At 45.8% G+C, this 17,168-nt stretch overlaps 1 protein-coding gene across 1 annotated transcript in view; it reads left to right on the top strand.

Moving 5' to 3' along the window:
• Positions 1 to 707: 707 nt before the first annotated feature.
• Positions 708 to 17,168, top strand: part of TBC1D5 (TBC1 domain family member 5) — a 745,630-nt gene continuing 729,169 nt past the window's right edge. Inside the window, exon 1 of the mRNA XM_077268870.1 lies at positions 708 to 885. The gene's annotated coding sequence lies outside the window, so the exon portion shown is untranslated. The remainder of the gene's footprint in view (positions 886 to 17,168) is intronic.

The following is a 17,168-nucleotide window of genomic DNA, read 5'->3' as shown; positions in this document are numbered from 1 at the left end:
ATACAGATGTGCACATACTGTGTGTATATATACTATATACAGATGTTAAGTATACTGTGTATATATATATACTACATACAGATGTGCACATCCTGTGTATATACAGATGTTAAGTTTACTGTGTATATAACTACAGATGTGCACATACTGTGTGTATATACTATATACAGATGTTAAGTATACTGTGTATATATATATATACTACATACAGATGTGCACATCCTGTGTATATACAGATGTTAAGTTTACTGTGTATATAACTACAGATGTGCACATACTGTGTGTATATACTATATACAGATGTTAAGTATACTGTGTATATATATATATACTACATACAGATGTGCACATACTGTGTGTATATACTACAGATGTTAAGTATACTGTGTATATATAATATATACAGATGTGCACATACCGCGTGTATATATACTATATACAGATGTTAAGTATACTGTGTATATATAATATATACAGATGTGCACATACCGCGTGTATATATACTATATACAGATGTTAAGTATACTGTGTATATATAATATATACAGATGTGCACATACCGCGTGTATATATACTATATACAGATGTTAAGTATACTGTGTATATATTATACAGATGTGCACATACTGCGTGTATACTATGTACAGGACGTATATACACGTGTGAGAACACCACTATACATATAGCACAGCCCCAGCACCGCTCTCGGTCGCCGATACACTGTGCATGGTCTCACTTCCGGTATCCTGCTCTGCTGCGGAGGAGCACACGACACACATAACTTGACCCTCTTCGGCCACTGTAGCAGCTCACTCGCAAAGGCTGCTGGGATTTGTAGTTTGCGGCTCTTCCTAGTGTCTCCCTGTCATGGCTGCTTCCAGTTAGGTACTGTGCTTTTCCTCCTTTATAATGGCACTTGTGTGTTGCTTTGTACAGTACACCGATGAGCTGGTGGTGAACGATCCGTGTAGGGTAGACCGGGGCCGTGTACACAGATGTGTGGTGCAGGTGCTGGGGTCCTGGGAGAGTGTCAGGCAGGTGACCACCACAGTGTGTGTCCTGCCAGGTACGTGCCCCCATGTACAGAGGGGATGCCGGGCAGGCAGTGGTGTATGGAGGGGACAGTGATGTGCTGGAGGGCGTGCTGCTGCCAGGACTGGGCTTTCTCTCTGCCCATGTGTATGACAGCTGTCCTCCTGGGGAGTGTGTGATGGGGCAGCGGTGCATTATTACACAGGGGAGAGCACCAGAGGATGTCACCAGACCAGCACTTCTCACAGACCGGTTCCTTAGGTACCGAACCCCCGAGACGGCGACAGCGAAACCTGCCCCACATCAGGGCGGCCATGCTACATCCGACTGTATGTAACCCATATGGTCCACGTGGAGCCGGTGTATATGGCGCTCACACCTGGCCGCCACACTACCTGTGCGCTGTATACACGGCGCTGTTTATACCCTCACAGTAAGGGTATGTGTCCACGTTCAGGATTGCATCAGGATTTGGTCAGGATTTTACATCAGTATTTGTAAGCCAAAACCAGGAGTGGGTGATAAATGCAAAAGTGGAGCATATGTTTCTATTATACTTTTCCTCTAATTGTTCCACTCCTGGTCTTGGCTTACAAATACTGATGAAAAATCCTGACCAAATCCTGATGCAATCCTGAACGTGGACACATACCCTAACACGTGCAGGTATTCCTGGTCACATGAATGGCCGGCTTGTTGCCCTCAGATTTGAAACATTTCTTTGGATTTTGGTGCGGAATCCGTGCTGAGGTACTCTGTGTGAACACAACCCTAATGAATGCAGCTGCAGTGAGGGTTTCTAATGCAGCATGCCAATTCCTGGTCCCTTGTGTGTTGTAGATATTTGTTTCTATTGAATCCTCTAGAGAAGAAGAATTCTACCTTTTATTTTTAGATTTGTGCAGGAAAATCTGCAGGTACTGGTTTAAAATAAGAAAAGCGGTGTACTCGCCTGACCAATCTGCTGTCTCATTATGAGGATGGCCTGCTCCCTGTGTGCAGATGTTATGGCTGCAGACCCGGATACAGGGACTGGTCAGCATCGGTATAGGAGCAGCTGAAAGCGATATCCAGAACGATATATTACTGGCCTGAGAATTTACCGGCAGGTGATAACTACCTGCCTGTTGTGCCCGGTGCCGATCTCTGCCATCACAGACTCTTCCTACTGGTTAGCAGGTTCTGTTGACCTCACTTTGACAGAGCCGTGACTTCTGTTCCCCTCTGTTCTGTTGCTGGGGCATGACTGTCATTGTCATGCTGTTTGACATGCAGCTCCCTGCTGCCTAACCGCGGGGAGCCCCCTGTCAATCTGCAGGACATTGGCAGTCACACCCTGTGGACAGAGCAGCTCGTAAAAAGAAGAGCTTCTCTGTTCACGTGGAGCTGCTGAATAGCCAACATATCCGCTCTGAGCCAGCGCCGGGTAGAATAGGCAGGTTCCTCTGTTAGGCTTCTTTCACACTTCCGTCGGTACGGGGCCGTCACGAAGCGTCGGCGCGACGTACCAACGGAAGTGTTTTCTTTCACATTTCCGTCTGCGTTGCCTAGCAGGAAAGATCGTGAGAGCGATATTTCCTGCTGGGCATGCGCAGTGTGAAACAGTGGATGCGACGTACAGAAAAACGTTCCCTTGATCGTTTTTCCGAGACGACGGGCCGCCAAAACCTGATGCATCCAGTGCACGACAGACACGACGTGTGGCCATACGTCACAATCCGTTGGCAATACAAGTCTATGGGAAAAAAACGCATCCTGCGGGCAGATTTGCAGGATGCATTTTTTTTTTTACCAAAACGACGCATTGTGACGGATCCAAATAAACGGAAATGTGAAAGAAGCAACCTGTCTGAGCCAGCGCTAGGTAAGAACAGGCAGGTTCCTCTTTTAGTAACTACCTGTCTGAGCCAGCGCAGGGTAAAGCAGGCAGGTCCCTCTGTTAGTAACTGTCTGAGCCAGCGGAGGGTAGAACAGGCAGGTTCCTCTGTTAGTAACTATATCTGAGCCATCGCTGAGTAGAATAGGCAGGTTCCTCTGTTAATAACTATCTGTCTGAGCCAGCGCAGGGTAGAACAGGCAGGTTCCTCTTTTAGTAACTATCTGTCTGAGCCAGCGCCGGGTAGAACAGGCAGGTCCCTCTGTTAGTAACTATCTGTCTGAGGCAGTGCCCGGTAGAACAGGCAGGTCCCTCTGTTAGTAACTACCTGTCTGAGCCAGCGCAGGGTAAAGCAGGCAGGTTCCTCTGTTAGTAACTATATCTGAGCCATCGCTGAGTAGAATAGGCAGGTTCCTCTGTTAATAACTATCTGTCTGAGCCAGCGCAGGGTAGAACAGGCAGGTTCCTCTTTTAGTAACTATCTGTCTGAGGCAGTGCCCGGTAGAACAGGCCGGTTCCTCTGTTAGTAACTGTCTGAGCCATCGCCCGGTAGAACAGGCAAGTCCCTCTGTTAGTAACTGTCTGAGCCAGCGCTGGGTAGAACAGGCAGGTTCCTCTGTTAGTAACTATCTGTCTGAGCCAGCGCAGGGTAGAACAGGCAGTTTCCTCCATTAGTAACTGTCTGAACCAGCGCAGGGTAGAACAGGCAGGTTCCTCCATTAGTAACTGTCTGAACCAGCGCAGGGTAGAACAGGCAGGTTCCTCTGTTAGTAGCTATCTGTCTGAGCCAGCGCAGGGTAGAACAGGCAGGTTCCTCCATTAGTAACTGTCTGAACCAGCGCAGGGTAGAACAGGCAGGTTCCTCTGTTAGTAACTACCTGTCTGAGCCAGCGCAGGGTAGAACAGGCAGGTTCCTCTGTAAGTAACTACCTGTCTGAGCCAGTGCAGAGTAGAACAGGCAGGTTCCTCTGTTAGTAACAACCTGTCTGAGCCAGCGCAGGGTACAACAGACCGGTTCCTCTGTTAGTAGCTATGTGTCTGTGCCAGCGCAGGGTAGAACAGGCCGGTTCCTCTGTTAGTAACTATCTGTCTGAGCCAGCGCAGGGTACAACAGACCAGTTCCTCTGTTAGTAGCTATGTGTCTGAGCCAGCGCAGGGTAGAACAGGCCGGTTCCTCTGTTAGTAACTATCTGTCTGAGCCAGCGCAGGGTACAACAGACCAGTTCCTCTGTTAGTAGCTATGTGTCTGTGCCAGCGCAGGGTAGAACAGGCCGGTTCCTCTGTTAGTAACTATCTGTCTGAGCCAGCGCAGGGTACAACAGAACAGTTCCTCTGTTAGTAGCTATGTGTCTGAGCCAGCGCAGGGTAGAACAGGCCGGTTCCTCTGTTAGTAACTAACTGTCTGAGCCAGCGCAGGGTAGAATAGGCCAGTTCCTCTTAGTAACTATCAGTCTGAGCCAGCGCAGGGTACAACAGACCGGTTCCTCTGTTAGTAGCTATGTGTCTGTGTCAGCGCAGGGTAGAACAGGCCGGTTCCTCTGTTAGTAACTATCTGTCTGAGCCAGCACCGGGTAGAACAGGCAGGTTCCTCTGTTAGTAACTACCTGTCTGAGCCAGCGCAGGGTAGAACAGGCAGGTTCCTCTGTTAGTAACTACCTGTCTGAGCCAGCGCAGGGTACAACAGACCGGTTCCTCTGTTAGTAGCTATGTGTCTGTGTCAGCGCAGGGTAGAACAGGCCGGTTCCTCTGTTAGTAACTATCTGTCTGAGCCAGCACCGGGTAGAACAGGCAGGTTCCTCTGTTAGTAACTACCTGTCTGAGCCAGCGCAGGGTAGAACAGGCAGGTTCCTCTGTTAGTAACTACCTGTCTGAGCCAGCGCAGGGTAGAACAGGCAGGTTCCTCTGTTAGTAACTACCTGTCTGAGCCAGTGCAGAGTAGAACAGGCAGGTTCCTCCTTTAGTAACTACCTGTCTGAGCCAGCGCAGGGTAGAACAGGCAGGTCTCTCTGTTAGTAGCTTTCTGTCTGAGCCAGCGCCCGGTAGATTAGGCAGGTTCCTCTGTTAGTAACTGTCTGAGCCAGCGCCCGTTAGAATAGGCAGGTTCCTCCGTTAGTAACTACCTGTCTGAGCCAGCGCAGGGTAGAACACGCAGGTTCCTCTGTTAGAAGCTATCTGTCTGAGCCAGCGCAAGGCAGAACACGCAAGTTCCTCTGTTAGAAGCTATCTGTCTGAGCCAGCGCAGGGTACAACAGACCGGTTCCTCTGTTAGTAGTTATGTGTCTGTGCCAGCGCAGGGTAGAACAGGCCGGTTCCTCCATTAGTAACTACCTCTCTGAGCCAGCGCAGGGAGAACAGGCAGGTTCCTCTGTTAGTAACTACCTGTCTGAGCCAGTGCAGGGTAGAACAGGCAGGTTCCTCCTTTAGTAACTACCTGTCTGAGCCAGCGCAGGGTAGAACAGGCAGGTCTCTCTGTTAGTAGCTTTCTGTCTGAGCCAGCGCCCGGTAGATTAGGCAGGTTCCTCTGTTAGAAGCTATCTGTCTGAGCCAGCGCAGGGTAGAACACGCAGGTTCCTCTGTTAGAAGCTATCTGTCTGAGCCAGCACAGGGTACAACAAACCGGTTCCTCTGTTAGTAGCTATGTGTCTGTGCCAGTGCAGGGTAGAACAGGCCGGTTCCTCTGTTAGTAACTATCTGTCTGAGCCAGCGCAGGGTAGAACAGGCAGTTTCCTCCGTTAGTAACTACCTGTCTGAGCCAGCGCAGGGTAGAACAGGCAGGTTCCTCCATTAGTAACTACCTGTCTAAGCCAGCGCAGGGAGAACAGGCAGGTTCCTCTGTTAGTAACTACCTGTCTGAGCCAGCGCAGGGTAGAACAGGCAGGTTCCTCTGTTAGAAGCTATCTGTCTGAGCCAGCGCAGGGTAGAACAGGCCGGTTCCTCTGTTAGTAACTATCTGTCTGAGCCAGCGCAGGGTAGAACAGGCCAGTTCCTCTGTTAGTAACTACCTGCAGGTTATATTTTGTTCCATTGCAAAAAAAAAAAAAAAAATACAACAGTCCAGGAAAACCCCTTTAAGATCTGGTCGCAGTCTATTCTGCTTGTAAGCAGATTCCTAGCGGATTTCCTTACAGATTTTGTCAGATTTGTTGTGGAAAATTTCTGCAGCAAATTCGTTACGTGTGAATCTACCTGAATGGCGTCGATGTTTGTCTCCCGTGTCTGGTGTGGACCTGTGGTCAGAGCTGCTGACTTCCTCTTTATCCGTCTCTTCTTCAGCATTTGTCACCACAATTTCCTTCCTGCCACTCTGTTTTAATGGTTTACGCAGGGACATTAATACTGGCTGCCACATTACAGATGATTGTTGGACAGCCCGCAGCGTTCTCCTATTGTGCCTTCATTACCTCCTCTATATTGGCATGAACTTGTATCTCCCTCATGGATCCATATCTGACGTGTCCCGTAACCTGCCATGTTCTTCCTTACAGCTGAGTACAGTGTAAGTTACACCGTGTAGCAGGTGACCTAGAGGTATATGGCCAAGATGGCTGCTGTGGAGGCATGGGTAGCGATGTGGTAAGTCGGTACCTTGCCTCCTTTTTATTTCATTGGTGTGGCTTGGGCCGGCGATTCTGACAGTGGTGTTGTATACATCCAGCCTTCACAGCTGCCATTTTAAATATGAGTAGAACAGGTCACCGGTCACTGGTATGGACGAGGCAGCAGAGCAGGAGTCTAGTGCAGCAGATACTCTGCTTTATGTAATTTACTAACCTACTACATTTATATTTGATCTAAGTATGATATAAAAGGATGATTACAAGGCCAGACTGAGTCGGATTTGTTTGTAGTCTGTTACCATGGAGATATATAGCTCTGCATAGGAGTTGTGGACAAAAACTGGTTGGAATTTCTTTAAGCAACCCCTATTTCAGAGTTGGTTTAATTTCATTTAAATCATATTAGAACTATGTATACACACCAACACACACTATAATACATTGCAAGGGTGCATGCATCTTTTTGTTCCTACATAATTCCTGGTCACTACCTATACATCACAAACCGTGCATGTGTATACAGTGGGGAAAATAAGTGTTCGATACCCTGACGATTTTACATGTTTTCCCACCTATAAAGAATGGAGAGATCTGTAATTTTTATTGTAGGTACACTTCATCTGTGTGAGACAAAATCTAAAACTAAATCCAGAAAATCACGTTATATGATGTTCAAATAATTAAATTGCATTTTATTGCATGAAATAAGTATTTCATCACCTACATATCAGCCAGAATTCTGGCTCTCTCAGACCTGTTAGTTTTTCTTTAAGAAGCCCTCCTATTCTGCACTCATTACCTGTATTAATTGCACCTGTTTGACCTTTTTATCTGTATAAAAGACACCTGTCCACACAATCAATCACACTCCAACCTCTCCACCATGGACAAGACCAAAGAGCTGTGTAAGAACTCCAGGGACAAAATTGTAGACCTGCACAATGCTGGGATGGGCTGCAGGACAAGAGGCAAGCAGCTTGGTGAGAAAGAAAGCAACAACTGTTGGCACAACTATTAGAAAATGGAAGAAGCACGAGATGACTGTCAATCTTCCTCGGTCTCGGGGCGCCATGCAAGATCTCGCCTCGTGGGTTAAGGATGATTCTGACAAATGACAGGAGTCAGCCCCCAACTCCACGGGAGGACCTGGTCAGTGACCTGAAGAGAGCTGGGACCACAGTCTCAAACATTACCGTTAATAGCACACTATGCCATCCTGGATTAAAATCCTGCAGAGCATACAAGGTCCCCCTGCTCACACCAGCACATGTCCAGGCCTGTTTGAAGTTCGCCAATGACCATCTGAATGATCCAGAGGTGGCTTGGGAGAAGATCATGTGGTCAGATGATACCAAAATAGAACTTTTTGGTATCAACTCCACTTGCCCTGTTTGGAGGAAGGAGAACGATGAGTACAACCCCAAGAGCACCATCCCAACTGTGAAGCATGGTGGGGGAAACATCATACTCTGGGGCTGCTTTTCTGCAAAAGCACGACTGCATCATATGGACGGTTGGGGTCATGTATCTTGAGATTTTGGCCTACATTGTCTTCCAGCATGACAGTGGACCGAAACATACAGCCAGGGCAACTAAGGAGTGGCTCCATAAGAAGCATTTTAAGGTCCTGGAGTGGCCTAGCCAGTCTGCAGACCTGACCCCAATAGAAAATCTATGGATGGAGCTGAAACTCAATGTTGCCCAGCGACAGCCCCGAAACCTGAAAGATCTGGAGTAGATCTGAATGGAGGAGTGGGCCAAAATCCCTACTGCAGTGTGTGCAAACTTGGTCTAAAACTACAGGAGACATCTGACTACTAATTGTAAACACAGGTTTCTGTGCCAAATATTAAGTTCTGTTTTTCTTTTGTAGCAAATGCTTAGTTCATAATAATAATAATAATTTAATAATAATAATCTTTATTTTTATATAGCGCTAACATATTCCGCTGCGCTTTGCAGACATTATCATTGCTGTCCCCAATGGGGCTCACAATCTAAATTCCCTATCAGTATGTCTTTGGAGTGTGGTAGGAAACCGGAGTGCCCGGAGGAAACCCACGCAAACACGGGGAGAACATACAAACTCCATGCAATAAAATGCAATTAATTGTGTAAAACTCATACAATGTGCTTTTTTATTTTTGGATTCTGTCTCTTTCAGTTGGTGTACCTACAATAAAAATTACAGACCTCTTCATTCTTTGTAGGTGGGAAAACTTGAAAAATTGGCAGTATATGAAATACTTATTTTCCTCACTGTATGTGTGTGTATATATATATACTGGATGGTGTCCCGATTCTAACGCATCGGGTATTCTAGAATATGCATGTCTACGTAGTATATTGCCCAGCCACGTAGTATATTGCCCAGTCACGTAGTATATAGCACAGCCAATGGAGTATATTGCCGAGCCACGTAGTATATTGCCCAGTCACGTAGTATATAGCACAGCCCACGTAGTATATTGCCCAGCCCATGTACGCAGTATATAGCAGCCACGTAGTATATAACATTGCCCACGCAGTATATAGCAGCCACGTAATATATAGCACAGCCCACGCAGTACACAGCCCACATAGTATATAACACTGTCTATGTAGTATATAGCAGCCACGCGGTATCTAACAGCCCACGTAGTATACAGCAGTGTGGGCACCATATCCCTGTTAAAAAAATAATTAAAATAAAAAATAGTTATATACTCGCGAGACCGCTAAGTCTTCTGGGTAATTTTGCAATGCATCGCCGGGAACGGAAGATGGCGGCCGGCGCGAGCGGCTCGGCGGACAACGGAGGGTGAGTATAGCAGGTTTTTTGTTTTTTTTATTATTTTTAACATTACATTTTTTTTACTATTGATGCCGCAAAGGCAGCATCAATAGTAAAAAATTGGGGACACAGGGTTAATAGCAGCGTTTTTTGGAGTGCGTTACCTGCGGCATAACGCGGTCCGTTAACCGCCGGCAGTAACCCTGTGTGAGTGGTGACCAGAGGGGAGTATGCGGGCGCCGGGCACTGACTGGGGAGTAAGGAGCGGCCTTGTGCGCGTTGCTGATTGGTCGTGGCTGTTTTGCTGCGACCAATCAGCGACTTGGATTTCCATGACAGACAGAGGCCGCGACCAATGAATATCCGTGACAGACAGACAGAAGGACGGACAGACAGACAGAAAGACAGAAGTGACCCTTAGACAATTATATAGTGTGTATATATATATATATATATATATATATATATATATGAAAAAAAAACCAACCAGCACTCCTAATGTGCACGCTGTAAACTGCATAATATAGATAAAGAACACAGCAGCACATGTACATGAATCTAGGCCATGTGAAAACACAGACAAATATGCAATATGAATCATACTTCTCAAAAATATTTTTTCAAAAATGTTTTCAAAATTTTTTTGTCATAAAACTTACAGTAATAGATGAATTGAAGATTCTTAGCGCATAAATTGGCCAATTCATGTGTGCCCATCAACCACGGCAAGGTGATCTCCTTCTGATGGGTCCTACTCTACCGTACATGCCACTCTTGGGCCACCAGCCTAGAACTATGGACAAACATGTCACTCTAGGCCTAAACCTACAATTTATGGGCAGGTAGAGTTGATTACCGCCACCTGCAGGGTCAATGGGAGGAGTGCAAGATCAGCCTGGAAGCAGCCAGCATCCAGTAACTAAATAGAGGAAAAAAAACCAACCAGCACTCCTAATGTGAACACGTGCACGCTGCAAACTGCATAATATAGATTAAAAAAAATAAAAAAAAAAAAAATATATATGTATATATATATATATATATATATATATATATATATATATATATATACAAATTAGCATAAACATACTGTACAGTAGTGCGAGTGCAAAGCTTTTTGGACACATAATTTTAGTCAAATATGATATAAATAGAAAAATAAGCAGCCCTCTAATGTGAAAAAAGGGAAGGACTTTTTATTGATTGGATCGATAGACATGTTAATGATATGCAAATGATGAAACAATAGAATCAAAATTTTCAAACCATCTCGATATATTCAGCATTGAGTATACGCGCTTTGCACAGAAATACACGTGCCTTGGCTGCTATCAATGAGGTTATTAATGGTTGAGGAACGTTCTGCCACACTGAAGGCACATGGGCAAATCGTCATGGTCCGCTGCTGGCAGCTCCCTTTTCAATTGCCAACCAACGGTGTCCTTGATGTTCTCTGTGGAAGACTAGTCCGGAGGCCCTGCAGGACATGGTGGCACGAACAACATGCGGTCTCGTGTTGAAAAATGGCCAAAGGCGTGCAAGTCTGTGTATTTCCTCCTTTGGCATCATAATTAATGCTGAATAAATTGAGATGTTTTGATAATTTTGTTCCATTTCTTCATCATTGTACATATCAGTAACATGTCTATCCATCCTGTGATCTCCATAACTCCACGACTTTTCCTTCTTGGTGTTGCAATTTCAGTGTTGAGGAGAGTATATAAGCGAGTGATGCCTCACCCTACAGCGTGACATGAATAAGCACGCCTAATGGGCAGCAAATTGACAGATAAGGTTCAATCTTGGGACGAGTAAGGGTATGTGTCCACGTTCAGGAAACGCTGCGTTTTTGACGCAGCGCTGAGCCGCAGCGTCAAAAACGCAACGTCCAGATGTTACAGCATAGTGGAGGGGATTTCATGAAATCCCGTCTCCACTGTGCATTAAAAAACGCTTGCGTTTTTCCTGCAAAAACGCACATGCGTTGCGTTTTTTCAGAACGCAGCATGTTGCTACAATGAGCAAAACACGCAGGAACACCGCAGGTGACCTGCCAGTGACCTCAGGTGCATTTTTGGTCAGGATTTTACCTGCATAAAATCCTGACCAAAGCCTGAAGCAAACCTGACCGTGGACACATACCCTGAGGTGTTACATTTTGGGCGAGTAAAGAAGGGTTTGTGCGTAACTGTACAGAATAAACTAAACTATATCCTTCAATGTCAGTCAGCGGACTCAAAAGTGAACAAGCCATTGTTCTGTATTAGTAAAGTCATGGCCACTGGAGAAGAAAGTGTTTGACCTCCTTGATAAAACATTGGTGTAACCGACTCTTGAGTATTCAGTCCAGTTTTGGGCAATAGTTCACAGTTCAGTATGTTTGGATGAATATACAGAGTTCAGTTGCAAAGCTCTATAAAGGGTCAGACATTGACTTACAGAGGAGCATCCTCCAATAGGTCTTGGTCCATGAGGAGACCATGTCTCAGAAAGCTTTGCCTCACCTATATGTCCCCCTACAGCAGCAGGCAGACCCTATAGTGAGTGCACAGTGCCCCCCAAACCTCATACATTCAGCCAGGGGCCCTGCTTCTTCATTGAGGAGAGCTTATTTGCATGCCTTTTTCCCAGAGGGGATTGCCTGGCCTAGAAGTCTCCACAAGGAGAAACAGTATCCCCTAGACCAGGGGTGGGGAATGTTTTTTTTCTGCCAAGGGCCATTTGGATATTTATACCATCCTTCGGGGGCTGTACAAACTCCGTCCACAAAGTGCATCCTGACTGTGGCACTGGTTTCAGGATGTAATCTTCCATTGCATGCCCTTCAGTGTCCAGTAGTGACACTGCATGTGTGTGCTAACAGAGCAAGAAGAAATTAATGAGCTGGTTGTAATCAAAATACACCTCCCTGCCCAGTAATGCCGTCCCTGAGAATCTGCCCATGTGCTGGATAAAAGGTCAACGAGGGCCGTAAATGGCCCTGGGGCCTGAGGTTCCCCACCCCTGCCTTAGACCTATCACAAAGTCTGCAAGGATTACTTTCATCTCTATGTAATGGAACGTGCTCGTAGAGGATTAGGCTGAGAAAGTGATATATTTTAGATAAAGCAGTCCATTGTCCAGACGTGACCCGTACTCGTAAGGTTATGCTCTGCTTTTCTCTCCCAGTCGTCTCCCGCAGGGATGATTGCTCCATTGCCGGGTATCTGCCTCTGTTTTTGTCTCCCTGTGCCGCAGACATCAGTGTTTTGGAGGCTTCACATGTGATACGGTTGTCTCCCCTCTGCTTTGCTTGATTGCCTCATTTTTTGTGATTCTTTACCTGCCGGATGAGGGAAGCGAGTGATGCCTGACAAGTTTTTCACCTGATGTTTTTGAATTTTCAATGCGGTTTTGAAAATGAGTGTTCTTCCGGATTCAGTAATTGCAAGTGATTATAATTACTGATTATACTGATTATGAGTGATTTGTTTTTGGAATGATGATATCTTTAAGGTGTTTCATAGTTTGGTGTTTCATTGATTATTTTTTTTTCTTCTTTACTTCCTGGGGGTGAATTGACAAGGAAGATGCAGTTGACATAGATTTGATTTTTAAAAGCCTGGATCACGCATGACAAGTAGCTGGCTCAGTGCTGTAGTAAGGATCTGATCAGTGTATGGAGCCTTGACTATCCAGGTGTACTACTTCTACTACTACTCCTCATCTCCAGATCTGAGGAGCTATAACCATTCCTACAAGCTAGACATAGGGACGCTTCCTCTTCTCATGTGACACCATGTGATCTTTGACTGTTCTTTCTAATCACGAGGTCAAAACTCAAATTCCGAGCAGCAACATGTGATTTTACAATGCTGGAAGGAAATCCGGATGACTCTCATTTTTTATGCTGTCAGTGAATGGTGTTTGTTAATGACTGCACGTTTCTGTAGTGCACTTATTTTTGTGGACCTTCATGTTTGCAGAAGTTGAGTTTCTTTTCAAAATATGTTTTCTTTTTTTCTTAACTTATTTTCATCCTGTGTGGGATTCTGATGGGTAGAGGGCCTGTTAAGGATATATTGTGGTATTGAAGTATATAGATTCAGCTGTCAGAGGTTCAAGTTCCCTAAGGAGATTTAAAAATAAAGGAAAAAAAAAAAAGGGAAAAAGAAAGTTTTAAAAATTAGTACAAAATGTAAAAATCCACACAAACATTTGTATTACCCCTACTTTAACCGCTTCCCGACATGCGCTGTACTAGTACTGATCTGCAGGAATTGCGTTCCCGCAAACAGCAGTACTAGTACGGCGCAGTGATCGCACGGCTTCACGCTGAGCACCACGGCGATCGGGTGCAGGTGTCAGCTGTATGTGACAACTGACATCCCGCAGCTGTGCCCACGATCGGTGCTAGCCCCGATTACGGGCATTTAAAGAGAACCTGTCACCCCCAAAATCAAAGGTGAGCTAAGCCCACCAGCATCAGGGGCTTATCTACAGCATTCTGTAATGCTGTAGATAAGCCCCCAATGTATCCTGAAAGATGAGAAAAAGAGGTTAGAGTATACTCACCCAGGGGCGGTCCCGCTGCTTTCCCAGTACGATGGGCATCGCGGTCCGGAGCTTCCCATCTTCTTTCGATGACCTCCTCTTCTTGTCTTCACGCTGCGGCTCCTGTTATGACCCCAATGGCAGAGGGTCTCAGAAATAGTTACCAAGTCTGCAAACACAAAAACCAGCTCATAGGGCAGTGGTAACTGGGCTGACCATATATCTAATCCTAGCACCACAAATAACAGCAGCCGGGGAACGTGCCTACGTTGATTCTAGACGTCTCGCGCCAGCCGGAGAACTAACTAACCCTAGAAGGGAAAAGAAAGACCTTTCTTGCCTCCAGAGAAAAAGACCCCAAAAGTAGGATACAAGCCCCCAACAAATAATAACGGTGAGGTAAGAGGAAAAGACAAACGTAAGAATGAGCTAGGTATTTAGCAAAGAGAGGCCCACTAGCTAATAGCAGAATATAGTAAGATAACTTATATGGTCAGCAAAAACCCTATCAAAAATATCCACGCTGGAAATTCAAGAACCCCCCGAACCGTCTAACGGCCCGAGGGGAGAACACCAGCCCCCTAGAGCTTCCAGCAAGGTCAGGAATCACATTTAGTACAAGCTGGACAAAAATGAGAGCAAGCAAATAACTGAAAAAACAAAGAAGCAAGACTTAGCTTAATTTTGCACGAACCAGGACCAGCAGATAGGAGCAAACAAAAAGGGTCTGATTACAACGATGCCAGGCACTGGACTAAGGATCCAAGAGGTTTATATAGCAACACCCCTGGACTAACGACCCAGGTGGGTGCAAACTGAGGGAAGAAAATCCCAGAGTCATATCACTAGTAACCACCAGAGGGAGCCAAAAAGTCTAATTCACAACAGGCTCCGGCGCAGGCGTACTTTGTCTGCCCTGTTGAGGGCAGAGCAAAGTACTGCAGTGCGTAGGCGCCGGGCCTCTCTGACCTTTCCCGGCACCTGCGCACTGCAGTACTTTGCTCTGCCCTCAACAGGGCAAAGTACGCCTGCGCAGGAGCCGCAGTTTGAAAATAAGAAGAGGACATCATCGTAAGAAGATGGGAGGCCCTGGACCGGACCGCAGGGGGACCACCCCTGGGTGAGTATAATCTAACCTCTTTTTCTCATCTTTCAGGATACATCGGGGGCTTATCTACAGCATTCCAGAATGCTGTAGATAAGCCCCTGATGCTGGTGGGCTTAGCTCACCTTCGAATATGGAGGTGACAGGTTCCCTTTAAGGGTACTGTCACACAGTGGCACTTTTGTCGCTACGACGGTACGATCCGTGACGTTCCAGCGATATCCATACGATATCGCTGTGTCTGACACGCAGCAGCGATCAGGGACCCCGCTGAGAATCGTACGTCGTAGCAGATCGTTTGAAACTTTATTTCGTCGCTGGATCTCCCGCTGTCATCGCCGGATCGTTGTGTGTGACAGCGATCCAGCGATGCGTTCGCTTGTAACCAGGGTAAACATCGGGTTACTAAGCGCAGGGCCGCGCTTAGTAACCCGATGTTTACCGTGGTTACCAGCGTAAAAGTAAAAAAAAAAAAAAACCTACATACTCACATTCTGGTGTCCTTCAGGTCCCTTGCCGTCTGCTTCCCGCTCTGACTGACTGCCGGCCGGAAAGTGAGAGCAGATCACAGCGGCGACGTCACCGCTGTGATCTGCTTTCACTTTACGGCGGCACTCAGTCAGTGCGGGAAGCAGACGGCAAGGGACCTGAAGGACACCGGAATGTGAGTGTGTACGGTTTTTTTTTTTTTTTTTACTTTTACGCTGGTAACCACGGTAAACATCGGGTTACTAAGCGCGGCCCTGCGCTTAGTAACCCGATGTTTACCCTGGTTACCCGGGACCTCGGCATCGTTGGTCGCTGGAGAGCGGTCTGTGTGACAGCTCTCCAGCGACCACACAACGACTTTCCAACGATCACGGCCAGGTCGTATCGCTGGTCGTGATCGTTGGAAAGTTGCAGAGTGTGACAGTACCCTTACGCCTCTGATGGCGCTGTCAGTAGTGAAAGCGACATAGAGGGGAATGGCGCAGGGAGGGGGCTCCCTGCACACTTCCATCAGGACAACGCGATGCGATCGCGTTGTCCTGATGGTCTCCATGGAGACCCCTGGCCCCAAGATGGCCGCAGGGTTCTTCCAGGTCCTGCAGGTAAGGTGGCTTCCCAGTGGCTGCAGAGAGCAGACACTGACATGCCTCCTTCCCTGCCAGATTGCTGATCAGCGATCTGACACAATACAGTGATGTCCCATCCTGGAACAATGTAAAAAAAGTTATAAAAAATTACAATATAAAAATCTCCATATATTTTTAAGAAATCACCAAATAAAGAAAAAAATAAATATTTTCCCAATAAATACATTTATGTAAATAAAAAGAAAACAATAAAAGTACACATATTTGGTATCGTTGCATCCGTAATGACCCACTCTTTAAAACTGTTCCGCTAGTTTACCCCTTCAGTGAACACCGTAAAAAAATAAATAAAAACAAGGCAAAAAACAATGCTTTATCATCATACCGCCGAACAAAAAGTGCAATAGAAAGCGATCAAAAAGACGGATGTAAATAAAAATGCTACTGATTAAAACATCATTGTGTCCTGCAAATAAGAAGCCGCCATACAGCTCCATCAGCAGAAAAATAAAAAAGTTATAGCTCTCAGAGTAAAGCGATGCAAAAATAATAATTTTTTCTTTAAAATAGTTTTTGAGTAAAAGCACCAAAACATAAAAAAAAAAATATAAATGAGGTATCGCTGTAATCGCACTGACCCCAAGAGTAAAGCTGTCTTACCAATTTTACCACATGCAGAACGGTATAAAAAAAAAAGCAATTCCTGAATTGCTGGCTTTTGTTCATTCTGTCTCCCAAAAATCAGAATAGAAAGCGATCAAAAAGGGTCATGGGCCCGAATATGGTACCAATAAAAACGTCAGCTCTTTCCGTAAACAACAAGCCATCACATAACTCTGTCGGTCGAAATATGAAAAAATGATAGCTCTCAAAATGTGATGCAAAAGTTTTCGCAATAAAAAGCGTCTTTTAGCAGCCAAACTTAAAAACCCAATATAAATCTGGTATCGCTGTAATCGCACCGACCCGAAGAATAAAGTTGCTTAATCGCTTATACTGCACGAGGAATGGCGTAAAAAATAAATAAAAACAATTCTTTACATGCTGTTGATTTTTTTTCATTCTGCCTCCTGTGAGGCAGTGACTGGTGTTACAGGTAGTGGCCATTGTATGTTCCCCCCCCCAGAGGCATATTGAGGCCATGGGAGTGCATTGCAGTCACAGGCATTGCTGTGATTGCAATGCAAAATGAAAAAAAAAAGGGTTAGTCCTGGAC

This window comes from Ranitomeya variabilis, chromosome 6 (genome assembly GCF_051348905.1).
Source record: "Ranitomeya variabilis isolate aRanVar5 chromosome 6, aRanVar5.hap1, whole genome shotgun sequence".
Taxonomy (NCBI): Eukaryota; Metazoa; Chordata; class Amphibia; order Anura; family Dendrobatidae; genus Ranitomeya; species Ranitomeya variabilis.
This window is presented reverse-complemented; position numbering and strand designations above follow the sequence as displayed.